Raw genomic sequence first — 6,565 nt, 5'->3', positions numbered from 1 at the left:
ATTAATGGGAAAAAACCGAAAAAACAGACAAAGTAAAGAAAAAACAGAAATAAATACAAAAACAAAAAAAAAACAAAAAAAAAACGATTGCAGCATTATGTTAGCGGCGAACAAAAGAAAAAAACAAGCCCAAAAAAACCGCGTCGGAAGAAAACAAGAAAAGGAACAAAAGAAAAAAAACAAATACAAAACCGAAGGAAGAAAACAAGAAAAGAGAGCAAGGGAAGAGAACGTCTTAAGAAAAAAAAAGATCGAAGAAAAAAAAACGAACTGAAAAAATTAAAATTACCTGCTTCGACGGCTGCGGCGGAGTTGGAGACGGTGGTCGGGCGGGATGCTGGCGACGGCGTCAAGGCGGGATCTGGCGACGGCTTCGCGGGATCGGCGACGGCGTCCAGGCGGCTCTGGTCGAGGAAGGCAGAGATGGACAACAGCGGTTTTTGGATGAGAACGAAGCTGCAAACCCTAAAGAAAGAGGTAAGAAAGCAATAAACGGGTCTTCTTACCCGAAACCCCTTTAAATTTACCCATCAGCTCGAATCGTCCCATCGACCGACGCGCATCAAGGCGATGCGCCCGACGAGCGTCTCAGGCGATCATGAGGCGCCGCCCAGGCGCGCGCCTCGTGATCGTGCATCGCCCCGCCCCAGAAGCGGGGCGATTTTGCCGCCGACCGAAGCCGCTTTTGCGCGCCGGGGCGCGCCCGCAGGCGCGCGCAACTCAATAACACTGGTCTATGCCGCCTAGCGCATTCTGTAGCATTGATTCCTCCACCGTAAGCCACATGCCACTCCATGCTACTTTTAAGAAAAGCAATGCAATCTTTTTTCCCCACGTTATTGGCTGTTATATTTTTAATGCAAGCAAAAGAATGAAACAAATTTACCTCCAGTGGCACTTGCAACATCATCACACATTGACTTTATACGTACACTATAAAATTTGGGGTTTTTCTTTTTTAACCCAAAGTTTTACCCCCACTTATTTAAAAACCCATTAATTTTTCCAAACATCAATACACCCATTGTATCCTACCCCACTTATTTCTAAACCCAATATGTATAATACACCTATTATTACTGTATTTACCCTCAAATTCACTACACAAGCTCTCTTCTTCCTTCCTCTTCTCCTTCAATGACCACCACCAACCTCCTCCTCTCCCCTTCCTTCACTTCCCCTCCTCCCTCAAACCCATCAACCTCTCCCTCTGCTGCCCTTTATCTCCCCTCGCCGCCACGTCACCCACCACCGTCAACCTCGAATCGGATGAATAACCCACCAACGGTTTCGACATCGACTCCCCCCAGTTCGCCGACATGGAGGCAGGCAAGGATCTGAAGCACTTGTTGTCGCCCACCACCTGTTCGTTGAATTTACGCTTAGTGTTCTATGATGTATGTCATGTGAGCTTGTAATCAATTTTTTAGATTTTGAAAAAGTGCAACTCTTTATAGTAAAGTGTTACATATTGTGATGATCTTTTGTAGTGGTGATGTGTAATTGTTGTTTCACGCTGTAACTATGTTCTTATTGTTAAAACTGTGTCGTTTCAGAGTTAAAATTGTATCGTTTTTGAGCAACGCAAACGTGTGATGACATGTAAGATGTGTTGTTTGATCAATTGATGATGTGTAAGATGTGTTGCTTGATCAATTCTTCACCTCAACGAGAGGTCGTCGCTTAATTTTCCAGCTTTAGGAAAAGTATAGCTCTTTATAGAAATGTATAGCACCTTATTGATAAAGTATAGCATCTTATGACAAAGTATAACACTTTATGGCAATAGTATAGCACCTTATTGATAAAGTATAGTACTTTATGATTTCTGGAATTTCTGCAACGTAGTGGGATAAACCAAATCAATTTTTTTCGGCGCAATGCGAACACTTGATGACGTGTAAAATGTGTTGCTTGATCAATTATTCACATCGAGGAGAGGTCGTCGCTCAATTTTTCAGCTTTAGAAAAAGTATAGCTCTTTATAGAAATGTATAGCACCTTATTGATAAAGTATAGCACATTATGACAAAGTATAGCACTTTATGGCAATAGTATAGCACCTTATTGATAAAGTATAGCATTTTATGGTTTCTAGAATTTCTTCAACGTAGTGGGATAAACCAAATCAGTTTTTTTGGAGCAATGCGAACACTTGATGACGTGTAAGATGTGTTGCTTGATCAATTATTCACCTCGACGAGAGGTTGTCGCTCAATTTTCTATCTTTAGGAAAAGTATAGCTCTTTATAGAAATGTATAGCACCTTATTGATAAAGTATAGCACCTTATGGTAAAGTATAGCACTTTATGGCAATAGTATAGCACCTTATTGATAAAGTATAGCACTTTATGATTTCTGGAATTTCTGTAATTTATGCCATACTATAAAGTGCTATACTTTATCAATAAGGTGCTATACTATTGTCATAAAGTGCTATACTTTACCATAAGGTGCTATATTTTATCAATAAGGTGCTATACATTTTTATAAAGAGCTATACTTTTCCTAAAGCTAGAAAATTAAGCGACGACCTCTCGTTGAGGTGAAGAATTGATCAAGCAACACATCTTACACGTCATCAAGTGTTTGCATTGCTCCGAAAAAACTGATTTGGTTTATCCCACAACATTACAGAAATTTCAGAAACCATAAAGTGCTATACTTTATCAATAAGGTGCTATACTATTGCGATAAAGTGCTATACTTTGCCATAATATGCTATACTTTATCAATAAGGTGCTATATATTTCTATAAAGAGCTATACTTTTCCTAAAGATGAAAAATTGAGCGACGACATCTCGTCGATGTGAATAATTGATCAAGCAACACATTTTACACATCATCAAGTGTTCACATTGCGCCGAAAAAAACTGATTTGGTTTATCCTACTACGTTGCAGAAATTTCAAAAATCATAAAGTGCTATACTTTATCAATAAGGTGCTATATTATTACCATAAAGTGCTATACTTTACCATAATGTGCTATACTTTATTAATAAGGTGCTATACATTTCTATAAAGAGCTATAATTTTCCTAAAGCTAGAAAATTGAGAGACAATCTCTCGTCGAGGTGAATAATTGATCAATCAACACATCTTATACGTCATCAAGTGTTCGTATTACTCCGAAAAAAACTGATTTGGTTTATCCCACTACGTTGAAGAAATTTCAGAAACTATAAAGTGCTATACTTTATCAATAAGGTGCTATACTATTGTTATAAAGTGCTATACTTTGTCATAATGTGCTATACTTTATCAATAAGGTGCTATACATTTCTATAAAGAGCTATACTTTTCCTAAAGATGAAAAATTGAGCGACGACCTCTCGTCGATGTGAATAATTGATCAAACAACACATTTTACACGTCATTAAGTGTTCGCATTGCGCCGAAAAAAACTGATTTGGTTTATCCCACTACGTTGCAGAATTTCCAGAAATTATAAAGTGCTATACTTTATCAATAAGGTGCTATACTATTGCCATAAAGTGCTATACTTTGTCATAAGGTACTATACTTTATCAATAAGGTGCTATATATTTCTATAAAGAGCTATACTTTTCCTATAGATAGAAAATTGAGCGACAACCTCTCGTCGAGGTGAATAATTGATCAAGCAACACATCTTACACGTCATCAAGTGTTCGCATTGCTCCGAAAAAAACTGATTTGGTTTATCCCACTACGTTGAAGAAATTCCAGAAACCATAAAATGCTATACTTTATCAATAAGGTGCTATACTATTGCCATAAAGTGCTATACTTTGTCATAATGTGCTATACTTTATCAATAATGTGTTATACATTTGTATAAAGAGCTATACTTTTCCTAAAGCTGAAAAATTGAGCGACCTCTCGTCGATGTGAATAATTGATCAAGCAACACATTTTACACGTCAACAAGTGTTCGCATTGCGCTGAAAAAAAAACTGATTTGGTTTATCCCACTACGTTGCAGAAATTCCAGAAATCATAAAAGTGCTATACTTTATCAATAATGTGTTATACTATTGCCATAAAGTGCTATATTTTGCCATAAGGTGTTATACTTTATCAATAAGATGCTATACATTTCTATAAAGAGCTATACTTTTCCTAAAGATAGAAAATTGAGCGACAACCTCTCGTCGAGGTGAATAATTGATCAAGCAACACATCTTACACGTCATCAAGTGTTCGCATTGCTCCGAAAAAAACTGATTTGGTTTATCCCACTACGTTGAAGAAATTCCAGAAACCATAAAATGCTATACTTTATCAATAAGGTGTTATACTATTGCCATAAAGTGCTATACTTTATCATAATGTGCTATACTTTATCAATAATGTGCTATACATTTCTATAAAGAGCTATACTTTTCCTAAAGATAGAAAATTGAGCGACAACCTCTCGTCGAGGTGAATAATTGATCAAGCAACACATCTTACACGTCATCAAGTGTTCGCATTGCTCCGAAAAAAACTGATTTGGTTTATCCCACTACGTTGAAGAAATTCCAGAAACCATAAAATGCTATACTTTATCAATAAGGTGTTATACTATTGCCATAAAGTGCTATACTTTGTCATAATGTACTATACTTTATCAATAAGGTGCTATACATTTTTATAAAGAGCTATAATTTTCCTAAAGCTGAAAAATTGAGCGACGACCTCTCGTCGATGTGAATAATTGATGAAGCAACACATTTTACACGTCATCAAGTGTTCGCATTACACAAAAAAAAACTGATTTGGTTTATCCCACTACGTTGCAGAAATTCCAGAAATCATAAAGTACTATACTTTATCAATAAGGTGCTATACTATTACCATAAAGTACTATACTTTGTCATAATGTGCTATACTTTATCAATAAGGTGCTATACATTTCTATAAAGAGCTATACTTTTCCTAAAGCTGAAAAATTGAGCGACGACCTCTCGTTGAGGTGAAGAATTGATCAAGCAACACATCTTACACATCATCAATTGATCAAACAACACATCTTACATGTCATCACACGTTTGCGTTGCTCAAAAACGATACAATTTCAATTCTGAAACGACACATTTTTAACAATAAGAACATAGTTACAGCGTGAAACAACAATTACACATCACCACTACAAAAGATCATCACAATATGTAACACTTTACTTTAAAGAGTTGCACTTTTCCAAAATCTGAAAAATTGATTACAAGCTCACATGACATACATCAGAGAACACTAGGCGTAAATTCAACGAACATGTGGTGGGCGACGACAAGTGCTTCAGATTCTTGCCTGTCTCCATGTCGGGGAACTGGGGGGAGTCGATGTCGAAACCGTTGGTGGGCTGTTCATCCGATTCGAGGTTGACGGTGGTGGGTGACGTGGCGGCGATGGGAGATAAAGGGCAGCAGAGGGAGAGGTTGATGGGTTTGAGGGAGGAGGGGAAGTGAAGGAAGGGGAGAGGAGGAGGTTGGTGGTGGTCATTGAAGGAGAAGAGGAAGGAAGAAAAGAGCTTGTGTAGTGAATTTGAGGGTAAATACAATAATAATGGGTGTATTATACATATTGGGTTTAGAAATAAGTGGGGTGGGATACAATGGGTGTATTGATGTTTGGAAAAGTTAATGGGTTTTTAAATAAGTGGGTGTAAAACTTTGGGTTAAAAAAGATAAACCCCATGAAATTTTCACTTTAGTTGCCACTCATTCGTTTGGTGGATATTATATTTCTAATGGTGGGTGCTTTTCTGCGGTTATTTGCCTATGATACAGTCAAGAAGGTCCTCACCCCAAAAATTGGCGAACAACCGAAGCTTCCCGTAACTGCATCACTAATTGCTGGAGCATGTGCAGGAGTTAGCTCAACATTGGGCATGTATCCTCTAGAATTACTCATTTAACTATAGAGGTCGGTACTCTAACCAAATATATTTTATACTCTACTTAGATATACCCCACGTACTATCACCCAAACCAAAGGCAGGTAGACCCCTTGTAGTTTTATTGTCACAGATAGGCTCCCTGGTTGATTTTTTTAAACCCTTTTATCCTCGAGATGGAGATGTTGTTTGGGTTAACTGCTGATGGACTCCTTGTACCATCTATCTGCCAATTGTGGGTAGACCCTACGCAGTTCTATTGGTGTGCATATACCCCCTATACTATTTGCCAAATTGCGGAGACTCTGGATGAATTTTTTTAAAGAACTTTGCCTATCCTCATTTGGGCTATAGTACAGGGGGTTTATCTGTAATAACCCTTTTTGGACAAATAGACCTCTTGAGGGTTAACGAGCAGAAAAATTAACTCCGGGTGTCTATATGCAACAATAGAACTACTGGGATATATCCGCAATCAGCCAATAGTACAGGTTATACACAATGAACCCTATTATATATACACATATAATTCCTGTTCTTATCACAAACCCCCCCTAACTGCAGAGAGACGTATATGAAAAAACCTAATGCATGCCTTCTTCAAAATAGTATGAAAAAACCCTATTATATATACACATATAATTACTTTGCATATGACACCCTAAAAAAGCATACAATAAAGCATTCAAAACCGATGACATGGGG

At 37.5% G+C, this 6,565-nt stretch overlaps 1 pseudogene; it reads left to right on the top strand.

Moving 5' to 3' along the window:
• Positions 5,103–6,565, top strand: part of LOC109837998 — a 1,824-nt pseudogene continuing 361 nt past the window's right edge.

The sequence above is a fragment of the Asparagus officinalis genome, chromosome 1 (genome assembly GCF_001876935.1).
Source record: "Asparagus officinalis chromosome 1, Aspof.V1, whole genome shotgun sequence".
In the NCBI taxonomy this organism is placed as follows: Eukaryota; Viridiplantae; Streptophyta; class Magnoliopsida; order Asparagales; family Asparagaceae; genus Asparagus; species Asparagus officinalis.
Note: the sequence above shows the minus strand (reverse complement) of the source record. Positions and strands in the feature narration are given on the sequence as shown.